General features: G+C 37.2%; 1 protein-coding gene across 10 annotated transcripts in view; it reads left to right on the top strand.

Moving 5' to 3' along the window:
* Positions 1–18,850, top strand: part of UNC5D (unc-5 netrin receptor D) — a 680,073-nt gene that overhangs the window by 316,573 nt on the left and 344,650 nt on the right. The window lies entirely within an intron of this gene.

Consider the following 18,850-nt stretch of genomic DNA (forward strand, 5'->3'; position numbering starts at 1 on the left):
AAAATTGAGAGGGAGCCCGTGATAATGAGCCCATTTTCAGGATGGATGTAAAAGATGGGATTAGAGTTCACCTTTCCACAGGCCTCTCTGATTGGTCTGGTGCATCTTGGATTAGACAGTATCAGTATATTAAACCTTGATAATGAAATAAACAATGGTGATAATGTCTTAACAAGAGAATTCAGCCTATTCTGGGGGCATTGGCATCTCTTGGTGCTAACTGGAATTTTTCACAGGTTTAAATCAAGGGGGGAAATGGTGTGCTCCATTTCCTAGGAGAGGGTGTCTTCTTCTTTTCGTGGTACTGAGGATGCTCTCAAGAGACACTCACTCTCTGCTAGTATTCAAGAGCTGCTTTTTGAACGGTGAGTTTTGCTGACCCTGCTCTTTAGGCCCCTTACACCAAAAAGCCAGTGTGCATCATGACCAACCATGTCGCTTTATTACCTTTCTGAGATGGGAAGGCTGTCACCCTCAGCCTTCTCCATCCCACCCGTCTCTGAGACGATGCTCTCTTGGTCTTGAGAAAGGATGGAAAGGGAAAAGTTAAAAAGCCTATGGTATATCCTTGCTCGGAATCTTTATTTTTATTCCAAGAACTGCATGTGTACCAGTTAAAGGTTTTCACACCTTTTTCCTGTCTTTATAAAAGGCAGGTGTTTGCTCTTTGATCCATAGGAGTGGAAGAAGATATTTTTCCTGCATCTCCTGCACATAGTTTTGTTTTGAGAACAGACACTTCTCTCACAGCCATTAAACCATGAGGCGTAGTAGCTTAGATGCGAGGCTTTGAGAAAAATGATGATGGGACTCAGCTAAAACAGGTACAGCATCTGTGTGTGAAGACTGGCTTAGGACAGAAGGAATGTTCGGAATGAGAGTGCCATGCCTGCAATAGATCTGGCAAATAATAGATACAGGGTGGGCCAAAGTAGGTTTACAGTTGTTTATATGGAAAATAATAATAACGAAGAGTGATACAAGAATTAACTCTGTGATCTGAGTGCTCACTCCTGTAAACCTGCTTTTGCCCCACCCTGTATTCAACGTGACTAACTGAATGCCTGCAAGAATGGGCTACATCCTCGGTAACCTTTCTTCCCCTGAGTTTTCTTGTTTGACCTGTAATAAAAGGATTGAAGACTAATGTATCTGGGGACTAGCCTCAGTCACAGTATCGAGTAGGTGGAAATAACTAAAACGAACATTCTTAATAATGAAACTTACTATAGTTAAGACACGTCAAAGCTGTCGGTGGTATACGAGTTATACCTGCTTTGGCTTGTTTCACTTTTCTAAGTAACAGTTGTTAAGTGTCCCGCCGGTGTGGTTCAGGAAAGACGTGGATAACCATGATAAATATGTTCTTTTCGCTTTCGATGCGCACCCAAAGCAAATCTCATGTGTAAGGGGAAATAAATGTTTTTCTAACACGGATTGTAGGCAGCCTAAGAGAGTAAATGGAGCTTCGAGACGATGGCAAAGGTAACCCTGGAGCCTTGACCAAGCAAATGGCCTGTGCACCAGGCCCAGAGGCAAGTAGCCTGATCGGAAGCGAGTGCTCGGGAAATCCAGAAAGAATATCTCAGAGAAGAAGGGGGAACCGCAGTACCAGTTTGCTCGTACATAGTGAGAGGTTTACAGTCTTTTTGGAGATTTGGAAGGAAAATTATGCCCATCAAAAATTAATGGAATTATTAATTCTGTGGAGGGAGGGGGAGATGTCAAGAAAGAAAAGTAATTCAGCACATTGAGTACCTTAAATGCAAATTAGTCACAATACCATAAAACTTGAATATTAATTTAATCAAATGTATAACGTGTGTATCCTCTTGGTGGGATGGTGATTGAGAAATATGCTACGAAAGGACAGTACACTATGAAACCCTCATCCTCAATAGTGAGAAACAAATAATCACTAAAATCTAAAATCCAGTTAATAAATAAAATCACATTATTTAAAAATATTGATCTAAATACTAGATTATAAAACTTAAAAATAGGGAGGAGTGGGGAGGGAAACTACTATTTTTCATTCAAGTCAAATAAAATCTTTTGACTTTAAAAATTATGTACAAGGTTCATTTTATTCTTTTGAAAAATATCTATAACATCTCTCATAAGCCTTCATAAAGTTGTAAAAAAATGCTTTTAAAGAAAGTGAAAATAGTAGTTTCTACCAATTATAAAAGCCCAGTTTCTGATTACACTTTAATTCCTACTTTATGTGTAACGAAGTTAAACCCAAGACAGGCCAACTGCTTTCCAGTTCTCAAAGTTCCTCAGTCACACACAATTGAGGATTTTTTCACTCCCTGGCCTGTCCTTCATATCCTGATCAAATTGTGATCTTTCCACTCAGGATTGTGGAGTTAAAGATCACAGCCCTTCAAGACTCTATGTACCCAAAAGACAGTAACTCAAAATTAGCATGAGGTCAGACCTACTTTTCTCTTTCTTGGTATGATGCTCTGTGGATTGAGTAGGTTAAATTCAGATTTGATTAAAGAGTTTGATCTTTCGAGGATGACAGGCTGTCATGACACGAGCCCTGGTATTGGTAATTTCAGGTATCTTCCTTTATCACAGACCTGCCTGGAGAGAGATAACTTTGAAGGACACTGCAGTCAAAGGTCAAACTAAAAACTCTGCTCTGATTCCAAACAGTGAGTCTTTCAAAATCTGAAGTCCCTAGAAGCCCAGAAATCTTTTCACACTTGTCATCTTAACTATCATGTCTCTTGAATTCTGATCTACTGAACAGTTCCTCTTTAATAAATTACAAATTTTAAAATCAGCCCCTGTTCCACCATATGAGTAAAGGAATATTTTGATTTTTTTAGATATTCTTTCTCCTGTTTTCTTTAGTCCTTTAAACCTAACTGTCTGACCCTCTATCTCTTTCACTCTCATTCGCTAATAATTATCCTGGACTGTAACTTTACCCCCCCCAGAGCATGTCCTTTCTTTTGTTTTGTTTTTCCACTTGGAAGATGGCCTTTTTGAGATATGAAAGTGGGTTAGATTTGGGCCCAATCAAAGTCTGGAATTGTAAGTTGTTTAATATACATATTCATAAAATATAGGCTACGCTTTAGAAAGTTTTCCAAAAGTTTCTCAAAGAGACAATATCTCACCCTTTTAGACTTCCATTAGTTGTTAATTGATTTATATATATAATTATTTATGTATATGACCACTGAGCAGAATTTTTTCCATGTTCACATTTATCTCCTCATTTGATTTGAAAGCAAAGTCTACTAAGCTATATTTTACAGATGCCAGAAACTTCTAATCATTCCCTTTCTATTCAACTTTAGGCTAGCAGGATTATATAGCTGTATATCTTATATTACTGCCTAACAGGAAACAAAAGTCGACACCATTTGGGAAGTCAGAGGTCACTGGGATGGTGGGCCTGATCAAACCTTGCCAACTGTTTAAGTCAATGGCCTTTCCAAAACATAATTATCTTTCCCTCAGTGAAAACATATATAGACTTTATTTTAAAAGTAATGCTAGCCTTCATTAGAAACTGAGTCATATTCTACAATTTGTAGTATTTTATGACAGTCAGCAAAGTATGTTCTGTATCATTTCATAGGAAGAAAGGAGAAGCTGGGACTCAAATTCTTGCCCCCCGTCACAGAGTCAGTGCAAAATTATTGCTATTTTAAGGTTGCTTGGGAAAATAGGAGTGTGGGAACTCTGAGTAGATGGACTTTGAAAGCAGTATTATTTTGGGCCCACTCCAGGCTCACAGATTCCAATTGTGAGTGCTGTCTAAGATTTTTATAATCTAAGTATAAAGGGCAGGCATAATTTCATAAGGACCTTATTTCTCCTTTCCTGAGTGCATATGGTGGCACCATCTCACAATTTAATACCCTGCAAATCCTCCACACACTTCAAGGCAGGTGGTCAAGAGCAAGGCACTGAACTATGTAACTCCCATTGCTGTTAGTTCACCTTTTCAGTCTGAGACTTCGAACTTTCCCCTGGCTGCCTGGCCTCAGGAATAACCTCCTCTGGGTGAGATTCTGACCTTACTACTGTTACAGTTGATTTTACTCTTGCAGATCTATAGAAATGCAGGTCTTTTCTTTTTTATATTTTTAAAAAATTAAATTTCTTGGGGTGACAATTGGTTAATAAAATTACATAGGTTTCAAGTGTACAATACTATGATGTATCATCTGTATATTGCATTGTGTGCCCATCTCCCACAGTCAAACCTTCTCCTGTCACCATGTATTTGACCTTCTTTACCCTTTACTACCCCATCCACCCACCCCATTCCCTCTGGTAACCACCCTACTGTCATCTGTGTCTATGAGTTTTTGTTTTTCTTGTTCATTATTTGCTTTCAGTTTTATATCCCACATAAGTGTGAAATCATATGGTTCTTAACATTTTCTGAATTATTTTGCTTCACATATTCTCAAAATCCATCCATGTTGTCAAAAATTGCAGTATTTTATCTTTTCTGTGGCTAAGTAGTATTCCATTGTGTACAAGTACCACATCTTTGTCCAATCGTCTATTGAAGGACACTTCGGTTGTTTCCATGTATTGGTCACCGTGAATAATGCTGACTGGGTGTGCATATATCTTTGTGAATACATGTTTTCACATTTTTCTAGTAGATACTCAGAAGAGGGATTACTGGGTCATGTGGTAACTCTATTCTTAATTTTTTGAGGAGCTTTCATGCTGTTTTCCAGAGTGGCTGTACCAGTTTACATTCCCAGCAGTGACTGAGGGTTCCTTCCCCCCCCCCCCGACAACCCCTCCAACACGTGTTACTACTTGTCCTTATTGATGATGCAGATCTTCATGCAATATCCTTGTGTTAATAGGATAGGAATTAACAAGAGTGCTGCTGCCCCCGCCTCATTTTACAGCTGTGAATTAAGCCCATAATCTGTGGGATCTGGGGCTTAATGAAAACAGTGTTAGAACCCAGGTCCTGGGTTCAAGAGATTTTTCTTTTACTATCTTTTCTCTTTGTTTGTAGTTTACTAGTAGTATATTATATATCATACTTTTGAGTTTTTACAGGTGCCTTATCACAAAATTAATAGAGACAACATAGGACAATATATTTTTAGAGATGTTTCTGTCTTCCCTCTTTCCCCAAGTCTGTGACTGGACGAACCGTAGTTGTGTATTTAGGTTTACACTCAGGCTTGAACCAAGGGTATATATTTTTCCTGGTAAGCCAAGTGGCACTGGCCTGTGGTGCTCCTCTGAACCCTAAGTCAAATCTGTCTGGAGAGGAGGGATCTTAATAGATTGCTTTTCTAGCTGGATCCCTGGCTAATCTCAAAGCATTCTTTAATTAGTACACACTCGAAATATTACTGGAAAGTACAGATTTAATTTTGGCAGGTACAGATTTAATTTTAATGAGGTATCCAGTACCTATAAGATATTTTAATGATGTACTGAAACTCACAGAAGATACATTTTTGCATAATTATGAATTCCTTTCTTTCCCGTCTCTAGTTACAAGGAATTGTTTTCCTCTTCTCGCTGCCCAACTCCAAGTCTGGTAAAGTATGTGTGCTCTGTTAAATAGTGTTAACATCCACTGAGTAGTTAAATATCTCAGGCTTAGTAATATGCTAGGAAGTAATCCTTAAGGAAAGGGTCACAGCTCTGGTCATCCTGCTAATTCTTGTCTATAGGAAAGTGTAAGTTCTTGTCTCCTTAACTCAGGGTTTCTCAATATCAGCATTTATGTACCTTTGGAGCTAGGTAAGTCTTTGTCTTGGGTGGCTTCCCTGTGCACAGTAGAATGATTTATAGCATCCCTGGCTTCTGTCCACTACATGTCACTAGTATCTCCCTCCAGTTATGACAACTAAACATGTCTCCAGACATTGCCCAGTGTCCCTCGGGGGTGCAAAATTACCCGTCGGTTGAGAATCACTGCCCTAATTCTGTCTTCATGTCTTGAATCCCTTTCTTCATGCAGCCCATCTCTGTTTTAAAAGCTCTACAATTGATTTATAAAGCAGATTGGGCCTTACATGATTCAAAGTCACTTAGTGGCTTCTAAATGTCTAAAAATGTTTTAGAATGCTAATGGGTCAGGAAGGAGAATGGAGAAGACAACGAAAACCAGAGAGGTTGTTTTACCATTTTAATTAAGCTGTATCAGCAAAATTGATATATGATAAAGAATAAACTCCTGGTCTTTATCAGGCTGAGAGCCCAAGACCGTCATTATTCCCTAACCTCAAATGCAGCCCATGATTTTGCTCATAATACCTACAGGAAACAAGGGGAGACAAATAAAGGTTGTTCAGGTATTGGGCCATCAACTATGTTTCTCACCAGTTTAAGGATTCACTCCTGCCCACAGTTACACTATGTAAATTTGTCCCTCAACAAATTTAGAAAGTGTAGTGTCATGGAATTTGTAATTGCTAACAAATAGCCAAAAATCCAGGCTTTGCTGGGTCGAAACTGAGGCTTATATAAAAGTCAGAGGTTTTGATCTCCTGATCCTTTTTAGTAAGAATAGGAAGACAGGATTGAGATATAAGTGTTAACAGAGAAAGAGGGGATGGGGTTTCCCTTGGGCCTATTGCAAACAGTCCATGGCCATGCTTTGAACATTTAAAGAAAACCCTTATCTCTCATTAGCACCACTGATGTCAGTAATCCATCAACAGGGGACCAAGAACTGTGTCTTCAGTGTAGCTGTATTGACTTACGCTCATCCAACATATTCCCCCTCCCTTCATTCCCCCAACCCGATCTTTATAAGACCTCGAGAGTTAAAGTTGATTGTAGACCTCAGAGTGGAAAGTTTCTCATCACCCTCAGTTCCTGGGTCTACAATTTAGCACCATTTTTAGCACTTTTACAGCTCTCTGGGTTAATTATATCAGACTGAAAATAACTAAATGAGCACTAAGACTGTTCCTGCTCTAACCCGCAGTCAGGTTGTCTGCCGGTTTCAAGCCTGCTTCTGCCCTCATTGCTAAAGAACATCTCAGATTCTATTTCAAGGGTGTACAGCATGTCCCCCCTTCATGTGTAAGTTCTTCTCTGATCATCTTTGAAGGGTTATGATTAATAACATTTGTGCCTTGCTGGTAGAACTACATGCAAACCATAAGATTCATTGAACCTACTTGCAACATTTATCCATGAAAAACAAACTCTTAAGTGAATTTTCACTTGTTTCTCGTACTTCCACTCTTTTCAGCATATGTAATCTAAGTGAGGTGAAATTATTAAAAAGAGTCAAATGTCTTATGACTGGAATTTCCATTGATGCAGATACATATCAGTGAGACTTAGCAGTAACTAGTGAAATTCTGGGGCTGGTTCTCTTCAGTCCCAGATATAAATATATGTGGGAGATTATAAATATATATATGTGTGTGTGTGTGTGTGTGTATACATATATACATATCTGATATAAATATGATAATATCTTGGGATATTAAGACCTTTTTTTTTCTGTCCATCCAATGTTTCGAACAATCTAAGAATCTGAGCAATCAGACAGTGACTTTTGGACAAAGTAGCTGCAGTGTCCCCTAGATGGGTTTAATGTCTCCCACTTCTGGTATTTTAAGAGTTCAAAAATACACACTGCAGACTTCCCAATTCCCCACCCTTCTTTCTGCACAAGTCTGATTTTGCTGTTTTAATATAAATGTCTCTTTCAGCATCTTGAAACACTTGGAAAAGCTTCCCTGAGCTAGCTTCATAGAGGAATTTCCTCTGGATGGGTGGCAGACCCTTTATTTGAGCTTAATTTATTGTTTTTGATGAAGCTGAAGCAGCAGTTTGGTCTCTCTAATTAATCAATTTTTGAATCCATTGGGCTTGCATTGTGTTTTGCTAGGAAGATGCATGAGTGCTGTCTGGTTTGCAGTTTTAGCCTTCAGGTGACCCTTTACCAGAACACTGAAAGAAACTGGAGAAAGAAAGGCATGCAATCTATAAGATTCCTTGAACCCACTTGCAACATTTCTCCAGTAAAAAAACCCCAAAAACCTTTTAAGTGAATTATCTCTTGTTTCTAGTACTTCCACTCTTCTTTTCAGCATATGTAATGTGCATGCAGTGTTTTTCCTGGGTGGGAACATCTGCAGCCTCACTTCCTCGCAGTAGCATTATGTGAGTGTCTTTAAACTAGGACATGTTCAAGTAGATATGGGTGTTCTTCAGAAAATCCATAATGACAAGGCAAAGGTATCATATTATTATGTAGGTATTTTTCTGTTATGTCTTCCTAGACCAGGGATGGGGAAAGTCCAGCCCTCAAAATCATTTGGTCTGGCCCTGCCAAGGCAACCACAGGCAGGACTCAAAATTCAATAAATCTATGAGCTTTTTTTCATAGCTAATGTTTAATCTGATAATTTTGTATGGCCCATGAATGACGTTATAAATATCCAAATGGCCCTTGGCAGAAAAAAGGTCCCCCACCCCTGTCCTAGACTCTTGCTAGTCAAAGGCAAGACAGATGAGACATTTAAGTCAAAGAATAAGACTTATACCCAACTTCCTTTTGTCTTTAGCCCACTGGCCTTTGCTATGAGTGAGGTCTGTGTTCTGTTAGGACTTTAATTCCTTAAAAGCATTTTACTTTGGGGGATTTGGATTTAGGAGATATTTTTTTACTCAAGAGATTGTGCTAAGGTTTGCCAACTAGCTCAACAATTCAACGGTATCATCTCTGTTGAGCTCAGCAAAGACTATTCACCCATGCATGGAGTAATATAAATGGAATGAGAACAACTGGGAAAAAGAGACTAGAGTACATAATATTAAATAAAGCCTTAAATAATGCAAAGCATTGTCTTTACAATCTAGCAAGTTTAACACTTTCTGAGCATGTATTACACTACGTTTAGAAAAGGCAGATAGAACATAGTCTCTGCTTTAAACTTGCAGATAATTAGGGAATAAGTGAAATTGAGAAATAAGAGATACCATTTTAGACATGGAAAAATCAAAGAGAATTACACTTTTTCTACATGGTTAAAACATTCTTTACAGAAGTAGTCAGATGTCAGAAGCAGTGTGAATCAAGAATGACTGTAGAGCCCTGGCTAGTGTGGCTCAGTTGGTTGAGCGTTGTCCCATACACCAAAAAGGTTGTGAGTTTGATTCCCTGTCAGGGCACATACCCAGGATAGAGGTTCGATCCCCAGTTGGGGCATGTGCAGGAGGCAACTGATTGATGTTTCTCTCTTACATCAATATTTCTCTCTCTTTTCCTTTCACCTTCCCTTCCTCTCTCTAAAATCAATTAAAAAAACAAACAAACACAAAACAACTGTGGAATGAAGCACAGAGAGAGCAATGGAGGAAGACTGGAAGATGGTTATGAGCCAGTTAAGCCCAGTGCTCCATTATCTTCCTTTTCCCTGATGTCATCTTTTGTTTGGATATTATTGCCACCACACTGCTTCAACCCAGACATTGAAATACTCTTGACTGTAAAACCAGGAACACCTGTGTCATGATTGATATTTGCCAGTAATATGCTGGGTGGGGTGGGGATTAAATACAGTGTTGTAGGACTTAAAGACTAATAGTATATCTACATATACCTCTCCCTCTGCTGCCAATATGGGTAGAATTTGTACATGTAAATGACTTTTTGCATTATAATAAAAGATAGGTAGCATAGACACCAAAATTGTAATGGTGCTTGTTGCTGAATGATGGGATCATTGATGATAATTATTTGTTGTTTTCTACATTTTTTACAATAAATGTCAGTGAAAAAGAGCAATATTAATTTTAAAACACTAACTCCAACTTGATAAATATGTTTAACATAGCAATATAAATGTATATTTGCTTAGGTGAAGATGGAATGTTACCATTAGTGTACTGTATTTTTCCGGCATAACAGACCCAGCGCTAGCTTGTAGTTAGTATTCATCCAGCCATACCACCTAAATGTAACACATTTGTTAACTAGTAATTGTACTTCTTCAAATACACGTATAGCATTGAGTTCAAACACTATTCCCAGTGCAAGTAGGGTGATTCATTAGTAGATCTTAATGATGTTTCTGTCTGACTTCACCTGCATTTTTAAACAAACAAACAAACAAAAATATTTGAAAGTAAGTGTTCATCAAGAGAAAATGTCTTATATCTGCACCTTCTTGGTTAGTTATAATTCTAAGCATAATCATATGTAAACTCTATTGCTTTTATACACAGTGGAGAAATATGCAAGTTGCTGCTGTAATAGAAATAAGGACCACACAACCCAGCAGCGGAAAATAATTTATTTATTCAGACCATGATACATTTATCAAGGTGCTTTCTTATAATTAAAAATCCTGGTTTTGAGCTCTGTGTAGTGCGCGTATGTGTGTGTAAGAAAGTGCTTATGTGTTTGTGTACATGTGTCTTTAGGAACTACCAGCATTATACAAGTATTTTTTTTTCTATATTGTATTTAGTCTTTTTAATGCTTAATCTTCATGTTAGGGAATGGGAGATACACAAAGAGAAGTTCACTCTGAAAGCATTAGTTTTCTATAATTATTGTCCAGATCCTAACCTTTGAAATTAGTATTGTATAGACAAATGCTTTCTTAGTAGATTATACAAAAATACAATCACCACAGTCTTATCTACAGCTGCCATTTTGCACAGTTTGTCTATTGGCAATGTGCAAGCACTTTCTGGTTAATTGTAAATGAAGGCAAACTAGAAGTAAGTATGGACACTGGTTTTGGGCTTCTTTTATCTTTTAATCTAGATTTTATAAATCTGCACCATAATCATTATAAAAACAAGGTTTTGTGTTTCTCTACATCTTGACTTCCCAAGTAAGGAAGGTAAAGTTGTATTTGAAAGCCAACTGAGATAATTTGCTCTTCTCATTACCATTCATTATAGTAAAGATATCCAGAGTTTCACCAATAATCAGGTCATTCAGTTCTTACTAGAAAATAATTGAAGTGAGCTGCTCCCCATGTTGTGCATCACTTGAAAGTGCGGCACATACACCACCTGAACTATCTGGAGTTCCTTCTGCAAACAGTGGGTCATCGCACAGCATCAGAGAGGAATGAGTGGATATTCCAATTAAACCAGAAAAGAAATCCCAAATACCTCTTCCTTATAGGATGTGTTCTTCCATTAGTGACTTGATCTGATCTTTAAAGTACAAAATAATTATGTAATTACATGGCCTACATGTAGAACCAGAAGCCTATACGTTGTAATAACATTCATTTTATGACTGTTAACATCATTAACAAATGGGACACTGGTAACTGCTCCCCCAGTATCCTCAGGGGACTGAACCTTTAAAGAAATTGAAGATCCCCAGCTCCTTCTAAAGTCAGTAGTGACAGAAGCTGCAGAGAACAATGGGTAAAGTGAAAACTCTTGGCAATATTCAACTCAGGATCTAATAATGTAAAGTTATGTCATTGATAAATGGAGTTCATTATACTCCGGCGTGATGTTATGCCAAGGAAGTCTGTTGGACAAGGTAAATCTTGCCTCTGTAGGCAAGAGATTATAATCTAAAATACTTAACTGATTTTGGCATTTATAAAAAGTACAAGCAACTGTATACACTCTAGTGAGACAATGCAATGTCAAGAACAAGAAATATCACAAGGAGATGATATTGCATTTTTCTCACATGCTAAGATTTGGCTTGTCTTTGAGATTTTGTTCTTAGAAGGGGGAAAAAAAAGGAGTCTTGTCACATTTCCATAATCACATTTGTACATCAGAGTTTTAGAATCCTTGGGGGGAAATATTTCTGTAATGGAGGAAATTTCTCAAAATAACAGAGGGAATCTATTATAATGAATAGGTGAGGAAAGTTGCAAACTGTCAACTCAGACCATGAAGGCTGAGAGGAAGAAAAGCAACCACTTAACCCATATCTAACAAATAATTCTATAGCACCAGGAATTCAGCATGGAGAGTGGCTGATGGCTGAGGTTCTGGTTTCTGCTCTGTTACTGACTTGGTGGGACTCTTCTTGTCATTTAGCTCCTACTATTACTGCTTCCTCTTTGAGATAACATTAACTTCCTGTGGGTTCCAGAGCTTCTATTAGCCCTGATAAAGCAGTTTTCTGATATAATGGATTTTTGAGAGCAGGAATATTTTTACTCCTTTTAAATGATCCCTTCCCTGGAGAACAAACTAGAGGCACTGTAGAGAAAGATTACTTTTTTTTTTTAAGCAATATTGGGACAGCAGTTATAGCTAAGAAGCCAGGGAGTTAACATGTACATTACTAATAATCAAGAACATCTTTGCAAAGCATGATGCTTTCATTGAGAATGAGATAGATACCTTGTCAAATAATAGGCTTGTTTGTTGGTTTGTTCAATCTGTTCCTTTCCATCCCTTCAGATTCTTGTAATCTCAGTGACCTGGCAGGTGTTTGGCTCTGTGGACAAATGACAGGCTCTGTTCATAGAACTTTCCTTACCTACCGGGGATAGTGGGATGTTCATGTGGTCTGGCTCATGGCATTGCTGGACACAACAGAGTCAATGTGGTTTAAAGGACAGCTCTGGGTGGGGAGTAAACACACACAGCCTTTCTCTTTCTGGTATCTGTTTATAAGCTGGGTCAATCCAGGGGGCATTGTCCTTGGAAACAGGATGTGTGAATAGGAGTTCCTAGGGGCCAGGCTGGAACAGGAAGGTTGTGTGTAAATGTAGGGAGTCAAAGAAGATGACAAGCATTGCTGGAAGGACCTAAGGTTAGAAACTGAGAGTCACCATCCAGGGTGCACAGATGAAGGGGATGATGGAAGAGGAAATGGAGGAGAGGAAGTGAACACTGTTGAGAACAGAGCTCGGAGCTAGGTTTAGAGAGGCCGAGATCAAGCTATTTGTGCTATCAAATTATTGATACGTGGATGAATCGGGTATGCTTTAATTTAATGAGAAATATCAAAGAGGACATATAACTTATAGTTTTTGCTTAAATGAGAAAAAAACTAACTAAACAGTTTACAAAATAAAACACTGCTTGATAATCCCTCTCCCTTACAGCTCCTTTCTCTTCCCACTAAAGATCACTTTTATTTTGAAATTTGGCTAGTCATTTCTTTAATTTTCTCTTAACATATGGGATATATCCCTAATCAATATCATTTAGTTTTGTCTGGATTTGACTTGTATATAAATGAAATTGTACTCTTCTGTATCCTAGCTCATGCCGTTTTATATGACCGAGACTCATCCAAGTTGATGTGTGTAATTCTAGTTCATTTATGCTCCCTGCTGCATCCTGTTTCCACTGATTGTCACAGTTTATGTAGTCATTTCTTACTTAAGAACCTTTGGATTGCATCCAGGTCTTAGATATATGCAAACAATACTGTCATTTCCACTCTTGACATGTTTCCTGTGCAGATGTACAGGAGTTTCTCTAGGGTACATGTATAAGAATCCGCTGGATAAGAGAGTCTGCACATATCCGACGTTGCCATTCAAGGACAAATTGCATGTGAAAGAAAACTCTCGCCAGCCATAACTGATCCTTATGTATCCACATGTTGAGCAGCACTCTATATTTTCGAACTTTCAATGTTTTGCCAGTGAGCAGAGATGTAGGTAAAATGGATTTTATGAAAGTTAAACATGCTTGTATATAGTCAACTAGTTTAAGGAAGTTTTCTAAAAAAGAAAAGTGCTTTCATTGTTCCTCAGAGCTGACTACCTATAATTATCTTAACATTTTTTGTTTGATATTTCCACTTATGCTTCTATTGCTATGCCTTGATTTCTAAAATTGAAATACTACTTACTGAAAAGGGGGTTTTACCTTTCTCTTCCCTCTGGACACATTTTATAAATAAATAAATACACACACACACACACACACACACACATGCATACTTTCCAGTCTCCCCTATCTTTCAATATAGTTATACTTTTTGTTAGATCATTATATGATATTTATATTAGTATGACTATATAAAAGTTATTCACAGATGAGCAAGGTGTAACATGATTCCTATCATTATGCAACATTTCATTTTCCCCGAAGAGTATTAGATTTCTTTTTCATTTTCTTACTTTTTTATGTGGTTATCAGTCATTCAACCCCTAAAATTTTTTTGCCAGGTATGAAAATCTTCTCTTTATACACTCAGGGATATTAGGTATTGAATGTTTAGTGAATATTATCTTGAAGAACTCTTTCTTCTAGCCTTCCCGTATGCTTTTCTCCAGAATGATCTTCCTCTAGGCTGGACTGTGTTCTTGTCATCTATGACTCTAAATTAAATTTTTTCACTGGGTTTTTTAAAGATCTTCTTGTTGTCTTTGGTGTTCTTCATTTTCACTATGTGAGAATTTCTTTTTTATCTATCCTGTTTGAGATCCATTGAACATTTTTAATCTGAGGGTGTCATTTATTAGTTTAATAAATTATCAACTATCTTTTGCAATGTTACCACTTCAATATTTTATGTTCTCTAGTAGAACTCAGATTAGAAATATATTAGACCAATGCTTCTCAAACTTTTAGCCTACAAAAAAATCATCTAGATTATTTACTTAAACTTTTTTATCTTATAGCACAAATTCATACTACATGGTAGGTCTACATTAGGTCTTGAGAATATGTTGATCCCAGTACTATTAGTCTGTGGACCACATGTGGACCCAACTGTGTTAGATCATTTCCTGCTATTATCCCATGCCTCTTAACCACTTGCTCATATATGCCTTTTCCCCCCTTTCTCTCAGTACAACTTTTCATGCAATTTCTTGATATGTATGTGTCAGTTTACAACGCTTTTCTTCAGCTTTGTCATTTTATATTTTGAATTTTATTCATTTGAGCTTTAAATTTGAATTTTATTTTAGTATTTCCTGATCAATCCAAATAGATTCATTTTCATGTGTTTTACTTTCATATGTTTTTATTCAAATACATCAAGACTATTTTATATTCTGTACATGTTAATTATATATCATCAGCCTTATAAATCTGAGACTTCATTTTTCTGCAGATTCATTCATAGGACTTGTTTCCTTAAGTATTTAAGAGATTTTTTTTTATGAAGAGCGCATGTTTGTTGGAATTTATCTATAGGAATTCTTTGTGGCCTATGCTTAGAATGTCTTTCTCTTAAGAGTATTTATAACTTGTTTCTGCTAGGTACTTTGGAACACTACTCATTTGATGCTTAAGTTTTTCCCTGAAAAACTATAAATCCTGGTCCCTTTGGAAAATGGATTTTGAGTAATGAACTCTCCAGAGAGACTCCCTCCTTCCCCTCTGTTCCACTTAATATTAATTTTAAGAAAAGGTGTTTTCTGTGGACTCTGTTTTTCCATGGTGCATCTGGTGCATCTTCTGTCATTTGCTGCCCTCTATCAGTACCTGCTTTGTAGAGGTGTCTCTGATTACCTCCTACTGTGTTTGGACGCCAAGCTTTGTCCTTGTGTGTGTCATTCACTGCCCCGAGGACTGGAAGAAGTATGATGGAAAATGCTTGCTTCTAGGCTCACTTAACCCAGGAAACTCCTTGAGATGTCAGGCCTCTGATTATTTATCTTATTTTATCACCAGCTTAGCTATGCTTTTAAAGAGGTTTTCTTTTTTTTCATGTTATCTATTATTCTTTGTTTTTCTGTACTGGTAAGGATTTCTCTACACATCTGCTCTGTCACGTTTACAGAACCAGCATTCCCAGCTTTTATTGGGGGGAGGGGTGTAGTGCAGAGCTTGGCATGTTTTTCTATGGCATGAGTAGCTAACTACAATTAATATACCAGGCCCAAATTACAGAGTAGTTGTGTAATTTCAAGTTACTTGTGTCTCTCCTTTGCCCCCACTTTTTTTTTCACATCACAAGTAAGGGAATTGAGGTAGATGGACTCTAAGGCTCTTCCATTTTTAAAATCCTACGACCTGAAGGTGGTGAAAATGATGTACAAGATCCACTTCTCAGGTGGAAGTTTGATTACACTGACTGCGCTAGGACACGGAACAGAAATAAGTAGCCACCTGCTCATGAAATTCAACCATTCAGTTTTCCTTTTTCCTAATAAGAAAAACAGTAATATTACAAAAGTTGTTTATTCCAGTCTGCTTCATAGAGTAATTTTTAAAAGAGTTCATTGGCTTATCAGTTGTTTTACATGGATCCTAAAAATGTTCCAGCTACCATTCTTTCATAATTTTTTCATATTCGTCTGGGTTTAGCCAGCTATCATATGGATATTATCCAAAAATACTGCCATCTCTTATTGAGATGAATGTCTCCGGTTATGTAACAAGTATTTATACACATTGTCTTCTCACTTAGTGATATTGGGTGAGTGCCCAATTCTTTAGGGGATTTAATTGGTATCTATGGAGTCATGCATAAAAATAATGGACTTTATAGCTATCTAACTCCTTTTATACTTCAGTGGCTCTATTAGAATGACATTGATCATTTCTGCACTTATTTATAAAAAGAAGCAATATAGTCATATCTTAAAAATAAGTATTTTATAATAAACATCGATATCAGGGGTCCCCAGAGATGTATGTTGTGCCTTAAGAAGTTTCAAAACAAAAGAAAGAAAGATATTTTCAATTTAGTTGAGGAGATAGAATTTATAAAAAAAAATTAAAAATATAATTTTCCTCATCATTCAAGGGAAAAACATTAAGAGTTAAATACCTCATAGGGTTCCCCTTCTTGAAAATACCCAATTTCCCACCTTTCTTCATTCTCCTTCCTCCCTGTCCTCAAGTCAGACCATAGAGTAACCCTTGAACTTTCATAATGCAAGTCAGCCCTCTTTGGGGAGCTCCACCCCAAAGCTCCACCAGTGAAGGGTTTGGTCTTAGTCTGGAATCTATCTTCTTGCCCTTACTTTTGCAATCCCAGGAACAGAAGTGCCAATAATAGTACATTCCCGAAGTCTGAATTACTCACTCTGGACTGCACACAGGGACACTTTAGCGGCACAGTTCAGAGTGGAATTTGGTGCTGTAGCTTGTCAATCTCCGTGACAGAGTAAAGTGCACACATGCCTTCTCAATCCTCCTGCCTTCTAGCAGCTCCTTAATAATGCAGCAGACAGGCAGGCACAGACAGACACACACAGACACACACTCACTTCACCCAAAACAAGTACAGCTTTTCACATACAGTAGTCTGCCACCAAATTCAACGTTTTATACCATAATAATATATATTATTTTTTTAAAATACTAGAACCAGTTGCCTTTTGATGCCTATTCTCTGTCTATACAAAGACCTGGCTGGAAGTTAGAAATTGCGGGGCATTTTTTTGTTTGATTGTTTGTACCTTGGGACAGATTAGAGTCTTAAGTATAGTATGTAGTAGTTACACTAATCTCCATATGCAAAAGGGGGCAGTATGGAAGTTTATCGCCTTTATCCAAGACACTTGAAGGGCTAAGTTCTAGTTGTAAATTATCACTCTCAGACACTTCCATAATTTTGCCTGATATTGTGATCCTTTTGATAGTACTTTAATATTAGCAGATCTACAAATTTGAAATCAAGAGAGGGAATTTTATTTCATCTTTAAAGAGTTACTGGACCAACAAGGCACACTATTATAACTTGATAAGTAAAACAAAAATGTGAGCTTGGAAAAGTCAAGAAGCATTATGAGAAAGGTTTGAAACAAAATGCTCTGTAACTTGTTACCATCAAGGACATGATGACAACATACATGTGACACAGGAAGGCTACCAATATGTGTGAGTTAACAGATGTATTTTTAAATATCTTTCTTAAATCCTTAATAGAATTCACATCTTCTTAGGTTGACGATGTTCCTCTTTGGAACTGAAACATACTATATAACCTCAGTAGACCAGTGATTTTTTAGGGGACAATATAAAATGGAGAAGCAACTTCATTTTGTCTGTTCAAAAAATTAGTTTTTAAACAACTTTTTAAATTTATAAGAAGTATATTATGTCCACAAAAGGCATTTTATAAGTAATGTGTCATTATAGATATGTCAGCATGTACATACCAACACTTAGAAAACCTCTTTTGTTGGGATTTAAATTGTGGTCTTTTTTCCCCAAGGGTATTGAAGCCAGGGCATATGTCATCTTCTATTTTCCATTCCATTTAGCATCAGATAAAGCACAGGACATGTCGTAGATGCTCTATAAAAATAGATATGTTGGTGGTCTCAGAGTACCCAGATATTGCATGATATTATACAAAAAGAATAATTGATGTGATTAGATGGAGAAAAAGTTAGGAAGTGACCTTTTGGAAAGATTCATGAGTAAAAGTTTAAAAATGTCTGATTGCACAGAAAAATGAAAGTCAGCATGATGGACCATGTGGCAGTAGGACTAGGGTAAATCAACAATGAAAATAAGAAGTAGCACCATCTGAATGGCTAAAATCGTGCCAGGCTATGCATTTTTACCACACTTTGTTGCTGCCTTTTTTTCCTTCCCTTGGCCTCAGGAATAGAAGTAGAAGCTGATTTATGAGTTGAGAGTCAGTGCAGAGTGTCAGATTTCTATAATGAGATTATATATTAAATCTAATGAAGGGAAAATATGCTTACCCAAACCAAATGACAGCACCATGATTAAACGACTCAAGAACCCTCGGTGGGTTTGTTTAGACAATATAGCAGGTACAGAGACCTCCTCTTCTCCTAGGCTTGTGATCGGTTCTGTAAAAATGAAGATTTATGTCTTTTATTATTCTGATGACATAACAATATGATCATAGAAGACAACAAGCACAAGATGGAACTAGTAAACCAAGTGATGTGTTCTGGGTACTGTGGAGGTTCCTTTAGATTAATCACCTATGTTACATTTTATGCTGCTGACTTTTTCATAGCAATTC

This window comes from Miniopterus schreibersii, assembly GCF_964146895.1.
Source record: "Miniopterus schreibersii genome assembly, chromosome: 2".
Taxonomy (NCBI): domain Eukaryota; kingdom Metazoa; phylum Chordata; class Mammalia; order Chiroptera; family Miniopteridae; genus Miniopterus; species Miniopterus schreibersii.